This window comes from Eriocheir sinensis, unplaced genomic scaffold (genome assembly GCF_024679095.1).
Source record: "Eriocheir sinensis breed Jianghai 21 unplaced genomic scaffold, ASM2467909v1 Scaffold392, whole genome shotgun sequence".
In the NCBI taxonomy this organism is placed as follows: domain Eukaryota; kingdom Metazoa; phylum Arthropoda; class Malacostraca; order Decapoda; family Varunidae; genus Eriocheir; species Eriocheir sinensis.
The window spans coordinates 345,395-358,028 of NW_026111712.1; the positions used below are offsets into that span (position 1 = coordinate 345,395).

Genomic DNA, 12,634 nt, shown 5'->3' on the forward strand with positions numbered 1-12,634 from the left:
TCGTCGGGAATGATTCGTTACGAACCTTTTGCTATGGGTTGCGGTCTGTACGACCTGGAAGCTTTAAACAGGCATCCTAAAAGTGTTCACGAACGTAGTATATTTTACTTGGTTGATCATTTTCGCGTAACAACACGCTATTAAGTGACATGGTCCACACCGGGATTTATGGCTCCTACCTGACGCTGTGTATCAGAATCGAAACGACATTATCCGTCGGGTACTGGAAGCAGAAGAGAAGAGCGCTGCTTTGGATTGGGAAGACGCATTACAGCACAACCGAACGAGATTTGAAGGAGACGAATTGGACGCCTCGTCGATTATTGAATCGTCCGTGTTAAAGTATCGGAGAGAGAGTCGGTAGGTTAAGAAAGAACCGACTGATAGAATTCGCCAATAACGTTCTCACTAAAGAACAGAGACAGTCTCTGTGCAACTTTAGTACATCCCAACGAAGGAACATCTCAATCTTTCATTGACGCCTTAATCATTTCTCCCTGTAGAACTGGAGTGTATGAAATGTTGCATTCGTTATTAAAGATTATTAATTTTAGCATTTTGAACACGATTGGTTATGATGCTCATCGCATCATGATGTTCAAAATATTCGTACCGACTTCACTGGCCGTATTCCTAAGTAACGGGGGTTTAGGAGACGTGTTCGAGAACGGTGCTTTTCAACTCAAGTTGTTTCACGACCAATCTGGAAAGACGACCATTGGCAGCATACTTGAACGCAGCGCCATGCGCGCTGATGCAAACAGGCAATCCAAGAACTATGCCAAGTACGATTCAGCTACGTTAAACGGTGAGTTGACAGAGTCATCCGCTGATCTCCCGCTGGCTATTAACATTGGAGTGAGTCTAAAGAAATGTGAATACGAAAAAAAAGATTTTGAACATGGTTAATGACAACATCATTAATAGCATTGAGTAAAGAAAAAGTGGCATTACAACAAAGACGAGCTAGGAGAATATTGAAACGCAGAAAGTTGTCATCTGACACCGACTCAAAATGTTACCACTCTAAAAAGACCCGAACGAACGTTAGTAACGAATTAGGAAATCGAAGATGAGATGGACGAAGAAGAGTATAATGAAGATTGTACTAATGCAGAAGATATAGAAGAGGAAGATCAACCAGATTGCTGTAGTAGTAGAGATGTCGAGGAGGATGGATATCTGAGAGGAAGAGATGTTCGGATCCATCAAAGATTTGTGGTTGTGTAATAGTGGTATTCATCCTATCGATCAAGCCGAACTCTTTAAAAATTAACTTTCAGAAATTATAACAAGTTATGGTTGCTCATGTTTGCAAGGGCTATTGAAGTATTTCGAAAATGGTGTGTTCTGACACCTTCTTCTGTTGATCAGTCCTTCTTTTCTGTTAAGTTTAATCATACTGTGTCACAGCTTCACGACTACAATGCTCCAACTATGGTTCACCATGCTAAATTTGTTTCTTCGGGTTACAATTAATATTGAAAATATTATCATAGTTCAACACGGTTTCTTCAAGAATGTAGTCACCCAACATAGAGTCGTAAACAATCTTCGATGCATTGTATACTTCAGGTTTGTAACTTTCCAAAGCTGCTGCATCCGATGTATTAAAAAACTGCACAAATTCAGATTGCATTCCAAGATAAAATTGGAGAGTTAATCTGCAAACGTTAGCCTTTACCATTGAAAAGACACTAGGACAGAGCAACAACACATCGATATTCCATACCTTCGATTTTAAAAAGTTCTTATACAGAATGTAAAGCAAATACAGAGTCGAAAAGGTTGCATTCTCGTTAGTGTGGAAACTCTTATTTAAATTTAATTTGATTTGAGATAAATAATCATACATCAATATTGCATTTGTGGTAAATTTTTTTGTAGTATCCTTTCCAAAGAAGAGATCGAGTACATTGTTTGGTTCAAGCGTTTCTAACCGATACATCGGATTGGTGATAATTTCATCACCAAGAGATTTGGGTGTCTTCAGATATCCAGATAGAGGATGGATCTGATGGACCATAAGCAGGCCCGAGCTCAGAACTATAAGACTCATTGATGACACCAGCTGTTGAGTACTGTACAGATTGGGCAATTAAAATACACGAGAAGGGCCTGCCGATCCAGTGCTATAGTGTAGAGAATATTCACACGATTCCTGAGTATTGAGTACAGCCGACGTGTACTGATTACTATTACCTTCCACAGTCAAATACATGAACTTGTAAGCTGGTGTGTCAACGACTGTCGGACACAGAGGTACACCCGCCTGCTGATCCTCGAGATAATCAGATTGCACTAGCAATGTAATGAAAAGTATAGCATTGGTGGAGTTAATAGTGATTAACTTATAAACTCCACCACCTAGTGACTGCACACGCACGTCCAATCGAGCAGTATTTTTTATCATACATTGACAAGTCATCTTCTAATCTTCTCATACTGATAGGTATGTTTCCATGATGGTCAGTTGCTACTACGTTAGTTAATTCCTTCGACCAAGTTAGACACACTTTACCATATCGGTTAGGATAATAATTGCTTTCTAGACCTTTTGGTCCACGCAAACCGATTTCACCTTGAGGACCTGTAAAACCCATCACTCCCTGAGGCCCTTGTGGTCCATTCAAACCCCGTTCTCCTGGGTCTCCCTTAAGACCTTGTGGACCTTGTGGACCTTGTGGCCGGTCATTACTTGCAAGGAACGTTCAGCCCTCCCACCCTCAAAGAGGAAACAGGTAAGACACTCTGCTACCCTTGCACTGGCGCCTTGTCCCAATACATGACGTTGATGGTACCAAAACCCACTGGCGTCCAATCGCACTTGCACGTAACCCGCGAAGAAATCTTAGGCTATGTCGATTTAGTTTTGCAAAATAAACACAACCTCATCGATTACTTTTCGTCTCTAGGAAAACAAGAGACGTGCAACTGTACTTGTGATGTGTTCTGTCCTGTCTTGCACGCCAACGGCAGAGACGGACCTGTCGCAGCTGTACCCAGTCGCGGAAATAGACACAGTCAATTTCTGCTCATGTCCACTCTACCTAAGAATGATCTCAGTTTGACATACACTCTCTTGAAGTTACAGGCTGGTGACTTACATGTTATGAACAGCATTGGGCGTACCGACCGTCAAGGGTCTCGGATCAACCTCGATCATCTCAACATCAACACGGGCTGGGACCTCAACACGAAGGTTCCGTTCACGGCTAATGTGTGGTCCGCCAAAAGCAGTAACGTGGCATTCACTCCTTATTCGTGTCGACTTCTCAACAGACCTGCTAATTATCTCAACGACGAGAAATTATGGAAGCCCACGAGATTCAATAGGTCCGCAAAGACCATGGGTGCACACAACGGGCACGCTGCAGACATACCTCCTAAATCAGTCTATAACAAAAATAGCATCAATGATATTTACAATCCATCTCTAGGAGACAATCTTGTCGACCAGATTTACAATAAGGCGGTTATGGATGGTCAAGACGGTTCGGTTTCTCGTCGACTAATCGATATGATGGAGAACGCAACAGGCACGTCTCCTTCGACTCTGAACGTTGGGATGTTCAATCCACATGTCGAAGGCAGTAGAGACGTGATTTCCTTTGCCACATCCATATTCACTCATAGACTCTCCACTTACACCGTCCTCAAAAGAAGGGTTGGGAAGTGTTCCAGATTCACCCTATGAACATTCCTGTAGAACCACTCAAAATCCAACCATCGACTTGAAATCCGGACGAGTTTCATGGTCAATTCCATCTAGCAGTCATTCTCACATAATTTGTAAGCCGCAGCCGCAGATACCCTCACACTCACATGTCTACGGATTGCCCCGTCACCCACCCCCACCAGTTTTATTAAAAAAAGTAAACCATGAAGAAGAGGATGAGGAGAATAAAGATGAGGATCATTACATGTCCATGAATAATTACATTAGCAGTTCTGCACCCAATGCTTCATCATCATGCATTACACCACCGCCTCTTCCTGAACGCAATATGACCATGTAAAGAGTGGAGGCGATTCATGTGTAACCACAATTCAAACCCAAACCAAAACATAGTTCAAAATGAAACAAAGCCAAAGCATAGTTTAAATAATATTAAGAGATAGATATAGATTTTTTATTATTATAAATTAAATACACAATTTGTTAATGAATTTTTTTTTACCCTTCAATATCTGAAGCTTCGGAAGACTAAAACACACATTCACTTCGATCCCTTAAGGCTCTGATGGGGACCAGTTTCTTGGAGCGGCGTACTGCTCGACGGGGCCTCGGGGCTTCGGGAGGGAGCAGGTGTCTGTGGTGTGGGTTGTGAAGCAGCTTGGTGCCGAACCTGTGAAGCTGAAGGGTCAGGAGGTTCAGAATGGAGAGAATGTTCAGTTGGGTGATGGCCCTCTTCTGTACTTTTTCCAGTTTCTTTGTTTGTGTGTTGTTGAGGGATGACGACCAGAGTGGAGAGGCGTAGCACAGCCTTGGCAGGATGAATGTGGTGTAGACATGTGTCAGGTCGGAGGTAGGGACGCCAAATTTCTTGAGAGTGCGGAGCATGTGCAGTCTGTATGAGGTGACTGAGATCGTAGTGTTGGTGTGAGGGTCCCAGCTGAGCTTGTCGTCGAGGAGGATGCCAAGTAGTTTAGTGGTGTGCACAGCTTCCAGGATGTGATCACCGAGCTTGAGTGTTGGGGGTGGAGTAGGTGTAATGGCCAGGTCGAAGTGCATGACTATTGTTTTCTTCCTGTTAATGGTGACGGACTAGTCTTGGGCCCAGGCCAGCAGGGTGTTGAGATCATTTTGAAGGGAGGTGTAGTATGGTGAAGTGTTGTTAATTGCTGCAGCTATTGTGGAATCGTGTGTGTGTGTGTGTGTGTGTGTGTGTGTGTGTGTGTGTGTGTGTGTAGGACAATAATAACAGTAATGTGAAAGGAATAGATAAATATATAAATCGATGCAGAGATAGGAAAAAAGATAGATGCATAGATAGATATAGACATATAGATCGATAGATTGGCTATGAATAAGTGGATAGGTGAGTTGGAATGTTTTTTATATAGATGGATAAATAAACGAATAACAGACACACAAATACAGACAGAAAGACAGATAGATTGACTAACAAAGACACAGACAGACAGACTGACAGACAGACACAGATGCTGAGTCAGAGAAAACAACATTTGAAATAATCTTAATCGAATTCGTAATCGTATAATGTGACGTTTGGATGGAGGAAGGAGAAGCCCGCAGTGGTCCGGTATTGGCGGAGATTTTTAACGAAAGTTTGTGTAAATTTTCTTTTTTATGGAAGCTTGCATTAAGTCGTTCGTGAAGCGAGGTAGATTGAACAAAATAACATGTTTTCTACTCTGACGGAACGAGTAAGACGAGAGTTAGGAAACCAAAGTTGTGTTTTTAGTATCTACTCGGTGCAACAAGTTAAGACAAACGCCCAAGGTGCAAACTATTATTAAAATATGAAGTACCACGATTTGTGTAATACTTCAACGCAACAAAATTAATGAAAAGTGCAGGAAGTTTTTCAGCTCATCCCGCCATAATAAGAAAAAAATAAAAATGACAAGGGTTTTTTATCATCCCGCGCAGGAAAATTATTGAATATTTTTTTTAAAAAGTCACGGTTTATTTCTGCCTTGGGGGAACCAATCAAAACAAGAAACAGAAATGTCAGTTTTTGTAGCGCCAGGATGTAAAATGAAACAGTGAGTCGTGAAAACATAAATACAAACCGATTCAAGGCACAGGAAGAAAAGATGTGGACCTCAGGTGTTGGGAGGCCCACCGGGCGAAGAAAAATGTGGACCTCAGGTGTTGGGAGGCACAAGTAGTAACATCACTCCACCGGGCGAAGAAAAGATGTGGACCTCAGGTGTTGGGAGGCTCAAGTAGTAACATCACTCCACCGGGCGAAGAAAAGATGTGGACCTCAGGTGTTGGGAGGCTCAAGTAGTAACATCACTCCAGCGGGCGAAGAAAAGATGTGGACCTCAGGTGTTAGGTGTTGTGAGGCTCAAGTAGTAACATCACTCCAGCGGGCGAGAGTAACTCAGATCGAGTCTTTACTCCTTATGTCTCCTCATACAAAAGATGGGTGATGGAGACATGGTTCGGTTCAAGGCCTGGGTATCAGGTGATGGAATGCTCAAGTGGCAACATCACCTGACCAGCCTGGAGAAAATATCATTAAACCTTTACTTTCTATCCCTCTTACTCAGAAAAAAAAGGTTATAGAGATTTGGTGCGATTCAAGCCAGAAATATTAAAAAAAAAACTTACATTTCAAGTGATGGAAAACTCAGGAAACATCAGTGAACCAGCCAAGGGTAACTATGATTGACCCTTTACGCTTTCCTTCCTCTTCGTCAAAAAAGTAAGGGAGAGACTTGGTTCGACTCTATCCAGGAATATAAAGGTCATGGTTCTCAGGTGATGGAAGACTCAGGAAACATCACTGAACCGGCTAACTGCAGCTAGGATTGAACCTCTACATTCAGCTTCCTTCTTAATGGAAAAATATATGAATCGTAGAGTTACGGCTCGATTCAAGCCATAGATATATAGAGCTTCGTTCTCAGGCGATGGGAGGCTCAAGTTACATCACAACTGGTGAGGAGGATCTAACCTTAAACTCGACATTAATATCATATGAATACAATGCAGCTCACTTCTCTCGATCTTGCTTTCGCCCTCAGGCATTAGGGAAACAAGACCAGAGAACGCCTCCACATTGAACCGAAAGAGAAATTATGAAGATAAGTAGTCGATTGGTTACAAATTATGAAAAAACCGGAAGCAAGGAAACAAAACAAAAAACACAATGAAAAATCGGAAAAGGGTTGGAAAGAATATGACAACAGATGAACGACATACAAGAAAAGGATAGAAAAGGGGAATTCAAAACAGGAAGATGATGTAAAAATCGTCATTTCCGCGAGGCCTCAATACACGGACGAGCAGCAGGACAGTTCCGCCTCGCGCCGCCCCTCGCAGCAGCGGTGTGGCTAATGCAAGAAGCAGTTTCGCGCGCTGGGCCCCCGAGACCACGCCGGAGGGATGGGACGGAGTACAGAAGCAGGGCGTGGTCAGGAGGAGCCAGGAGGAACGGTTAACAGAGTAAGCTGAAAGGTTACACGCTGAGACCAGCAGAGTGTCTCGCAGGTGTCAAGGCTCCGGGGGATTAAGGTCGATGGCTACTAAAGGCTCGCGGTCACCGTCAGTATTTTATCGATTTGGTGGAAAAAATTGGCTGGGCGCTGGTAATCACTAGGCTCTCCTAATAGTACTGTTTTGGGGAATTTATAATGTCTGCTACGCTGTGTTACTCGAATAAATGAAGGTTTGGTTAATACTAGATGTTAAGAGTCCAATTGCTTGTTGTTTTATCGTAGGTGAAAGGAAGTGCTAATCGCTAAAATCTATCAATCCTACTTTTCGGAGTTTAGGTTTGCTACGTTCTGTAAGCGCTTTGGTCGACTAGGCGATAGTTTGATTTATTATGGAAGTTAATTAAGAGTTCAATAGTCTTTTATCGGCGGTAACAAGAGAAGCCGCTAGTAAATCTAGTAATATTGCTACTTATCGGAATCTAGGCTGCTTTTTGCACTTTATAAGCACTTAGTCGAATAGGCGATGATTTAGTTCAGCCCACAAGTTAGGAGTCTCATAGTTTTCAGGCCAATGCGAGTAAGCCGCACAAACATACCTAATCATTGAGGCTGCGAGGCTAGGCGTTGAGGCCACTCTGTCCCCGGGGTGGCTTGGGTCCCGGAGGACTGGTCAGGGGTGCTGACGAGCGATGGCTGGCAGAGGTGGACACAGACTTTACTTCATCAGGTCAAAGGTCACTTACTCAGTCCAACATAGCGGGTAAAGAATAAGGATGCTAAAACAATTATGGCAGAGTGAGTAGTGAGTCGCCGCGCGGGTCGGAGGTGCTGCGCCTTGCTCGCGAAAACGCTGAATCGACATGGCTGGCCGAGCCAAGAACTCGGTGGAGTTCTGTTACGTTTGTGCGGATCCCACAGGCGATAAGTGGATAGGGTGCTGTCTGTGCCCTAAGTGGTGTCATGTGAAGTGTGCTCATCTGTCTGGAATTAAATCGGAAAATATATATAAAGTAAATTGGATTTGCAACCCATGCCTTCATAAAGCATCTCTGGCTACCAAAATTGTGGAAAAAATGGAAAAACTCAAGCTGGAATTATCTAAGGAAATATCAGAAGTGAAACAAGAAGTTGAGTCACAAGCGGTCAGCGTGAAGGAGGAGCTGGGGGAGGTGGCGCAGGATGTGGCGGACGTGTTGCAGCGGGCTGAACATGTGGAGTCAGCAGATGCAACTTGGGCTGAGGTCACCAAACGTAAGAGGAAAGTTAAGAAGAATTTACTTGTTGTCAAGGCCTCGGAACAAGATAAAAAGGCTACAGAGTTGAAAAGTGAAGTTTCTGAAGCATTACATGGCATTCAGATTACTGATTCAAGATTTGCGATTGGAGGTAATATTATAATGAACTTTGATGATGAGGATATGAGGAATGAGGCAGCCCAAAAATTGCAATCTGTGGAGAAAGTCAGGACTAAAAGTGTGGGAAAACTGAGGCCAAAGATCGTAATGTGCACAAGGAGGAGACTGGGGATAAGATAATTGAGACACTGCTTAAAAGAAATGACTTCCTACGCTCCATTCCACAAGTTGAGGAGAAAATTGAGAAAATTTTTAGTAGGCCTGCTGCCGGTGGCACAGCACATTATATCCTGAAATGTGACCCAATGGTTGGAGAGCTAATCTACAAGCACCATGATGGAATAAAACTTGAATGGGGGGTGTATACTGTGAGAGACAGATACCATGCAATAATATGTTATCATTGTCAGAGATATGGTCATATTGAGTCCAAATGCACTGCCAAGGCCAATGGTGAGAACCCAGTATGTTATAAATGTGCAGGAGAGCATAAAGCGAAAGACTGCCCCGGGACTGAGAGCATTTGTATAAATTGTGTGAGGTACAAGAAGTCTGAAGTTAATCACTCGGCGAATAACCAGTGTTGTGTAGTTTTTCAGACTGATATTGAGAGAATTCGTAACATAACCGATCATGGCTACTAATTCCTCAGATACAAAGATAAAATGTTGTCTGGTAAACGTTCAGTCTGTGGGAAATAAAACTCTAGATATCCGTGATCTCATCAAAGAAAAGGATCTTGACATTTTAGCGGTAACTGAGACATGGCTAAATGACTACGACGTCGCCAAGATTCGTGAGATGACGCCAGTAACTCGTACCTCTCTACATGTTCCGAGGGAGACAAGAAGGGGTGATGGTGTTGGGATCTTTCTTTCGAATTCTTTTAAGAAGATTCGGAGAAAAGCATCAGAAAGGTGGGATACCTTTGAATTAGTGCAAGTCATCTGTGAAACTGATAGAAGGAAATGCACCTTTATTGTGGTGTATCGACCTCCGGATACAAGAGCAGAGGTCTTTATTGATGAATTCGTACACTTTGGAGTCTGTGGATATGGTGAGTGCAAATGTGTTCATCTGTGGTGACTTTAACCTATGGATTGATGATCCTGAAAATTCTTCTGCCATGGCCTTCATTGAGATGATGGACAGTTTCAACCTGATTAATAAAGTGAACGAGATGACTTCTTTAGGGGGTCATGTGCTAGACTTGGTTTTCAGCGATATAGACGGTGATCTAGTGCAACGGGGGGGTGTTGATGAAATATGTTGTATATCCCCGGTGCATAAATTGGTAACCTTTGAAAATTCATACGTGAGGGAAGCAGTGCAGAGAAAAAAGATTACGTTCAGATTGCGAAAGAATTTTCAACCAGAAATATTGATTAACTCTGTAATACAGGAAATTACTATTAATTGTCGTGAAATCTGTGAACATGGCTCGGTGTTACGTGGAAATTGTGCTACCTGCCTGGTTAAGCTATATAATGGTTTAGCTAAAGATGAGTATAACAGCCTCTGTCCTCTGAGTGAAAAGGAGATAGTGTTGAGAGATCATGCACCTTGGTTTAATGCGGAAATACTGTGGGCAAAAAGAGAGAAGAAAAAGAAAGACTGTGGCGTAGGCAAAAAACAGATGAGGCAAGAAGAGCATACCAGGAGGCGAGAAACCAAGAAAACCGGCTTGTGATAAAACGGAAAAGAGAATACTATCGGAATAAGGTTGTGGAGGCAGGGCCTGACATCAATAACTTATATAAGGTGCTTGACAGTTTAACTGGAAACAGAAAGGTTAACAAGCTTCCGGATGGTTTCTCGGATGAAGTGCTGGCAAATAAGTTTTTTAGTCTTTTTTGACCAGAAAATTGAGAGTTATCATGAACTTTAGAGGCGACCGCGGTTACCATGGATCCGCTGTGGAAACTCCAGTCCCTGAAATAAAGTTAACAAGCTTTCAACAAGTGGATGTGGCTGTGGTGAAAACTATCATACACAGGTGAACCTGACGTACTGTGATGACGATCCCTTGCCGATAAGTGACATAATTAAGAGTGAAAACTTTAGTGATTTCTTAAATATTATGACTGTGATGGTTAACACTAGTATCGAAAGCAAGACTTTCTCTGAGAGTGAGAAAGCGGCGACCGTGAAACCTATCGTTAAAAGTAAACTGGACCCACAGTGTTTATTTCCTTTAGACCAGTATCCAACTTGACGTTTCTATCTAAGATACTTGAAAATGTGATCTTAAATCAGCTAATGGAGCATTTGCTAGTTGTGCAGGCTTTACCGGATAATGAATCTGCCTACAAGAGGCTTTACTCAACTGAAACAACTCTCTCTTCGGTGGTAAACAACTTGCTTGTGCTTATGGATGAAGGGAAGTGTGGTGTTCTGATTTTGTTAGACTTGAGTGCTGCGTTTGACACGGTGGAGCACAGTCTATTGCTTCGGGATTGCAAGAATATTGGAATTGAGGGTGGCGCGCTGGATTATCTGAGGAGTTACCTTGAGAACAGAGCTGACTGTGTGCAAATAGATAAATCGTTCTCCACTCATAAACTTTTGCAAAGAGGAGTCTCCCAGGGAAGTGTACTGGGTCCAATTTTATTCTGTGTTTATACTATTGGTCTTTCACATTTGCTATGAAGGCATGAAGTTGACTTTAAACTGTATGCCGATGATACACAGTTCTATTTGTCGCTGAGTGATGTGGAAAACACTGAAGATAAGCTGAGCAGAATTATGGATGATGTCGGGAAATGGATGAATTCTAAGCAACTGAAGCTGAATGAGGATAAAACTGAATGCTTGATTGTGGGGAAGAACAAGGATCTCAGGAGGCTAGATGTTTCCACTCTTCGGATAAAAGATAACACTAGGACTGTAAAAAAAGTCAGTCAAAGATCTAGGTGTGATACTTGACTGCACTCTATCATTCAAAGAACAGATCAATCAGGTGGTGAGAACGGCAGGCTACCATCTCAGAAATATTGCATTTGTCAAGAAATACCTGGATGATAAGACCATGAAGATGCTTATATATAATCATGTAACTAGTAAGCTGGATTATTGTAACTCCCTTTATTATGGCCTTCCTAAATATCTGCTGAAGAAACTACAACTGGTTATGAACAGAGCTGCATTTGATTTAATTTCAGGATATAAGCTCCGTACGGGGAAATTAACCTTCCTCCTCTTCATCGTGGGGCAAGAACGAGGAGGGATTGGGAGGAAAAGAAAGGGGAGGAGGGAGGGAAAGTTGGGGAGGGAGGGAAAGGTGGAAAGCAAGATTCTTTCATGTTTTTTCATCTTTTCTTCTCTTCGTCGTATTTTTCTGTTCTTTTCCCTGATTTTCTTTCCTCCTGACTTTGGAAGAGTTAGCCACAGCCTGAAACACAAGAAAACACGCCAAACAGATATGCCAGGAAAAAAACAATTATACATGTGCTCCCCTGCAGAGGTGCCAAGTCTTCATCCTCACCACCATCTATTATCCATTTTCTGGCCCATAACTATTACAACGAACCATTAGTAATTATCAAATTAAACGAGAAATACAAGTGAATTTCATGAATGTGGTTGAGAGGGTAGTTTTTGGGTGTACACTTGGCATATGACGGTGAAAATGTGGCCGCTTGCATCGCCTCCTCCTCCTTCCTCCCGCCATCTTCATCTGTCAGCTGATCCGAGGTGGACGGCGTTCCGCGTGTCGGCCAATTTCCTTGTAATCCAGGACGACACAGACGGCCATGGATGGAAGCAAGGTAGGTAGTCGTGTTATCAGGGATTAGGGCGGGCGAGGAGAGTTAATCAAGGCGAGACAAGTGATAAATAGCAGAAAACATGGACAGGGTGGCGGCGGGCAGGGCGCGTGATGGTGCCAAGAATAATTATTTTATCATTATTATTTCCTAATCTACAGTGCCAGGGAGGGAAGCAAAGGAGGTGACGTCTTGTTCAAGGTTTAGGAATCGACTGGACGGTGAAATAAGGCGTTAAACTTGGAAAAATAGGGGCTGTGGGCAGAGTGATGGCAGCGGTGACGTGTGTGTGCGTGTGTGTGTTGAGCCAAGCATGCAGGGGCAGGGGCAGAGTCAGGGATGATACCACAGGGGCAGGAGCAGGGACAGGGGTGTGTG

At 42.9% G+C, this 12,634-nt stretch overlaps 1 long non-coding RNA gene across 5 annotated transcripts in view; it reads left to right on the top strand.

The window, feature by feature from the left end:
* Window positions 1-11,866: 11,866 nt before the first annotated feature.
* The window catches only part of LOC126992058 (uncharacterized), a 30,078-nt gene continuing 29,310 nt past the window's right edge, over window positions 11,867-12,634 (top strand). Inside the window, exon 1 of one of the 5 annotated variants that reach the window (XR_007746131.1) lies at window positions 11,867-12,259. This is a non-coding gene — a long non-coding RNA (uncharacterized LOC126992058). The remainder of the gene's footprint in view (window positions 12,260-12,634) is intronic. The other 4 variants (XR_007746133.1, XR_007746132.1, XR_007746129.1 and 1 more) reach the window with 4 other exon arrangements.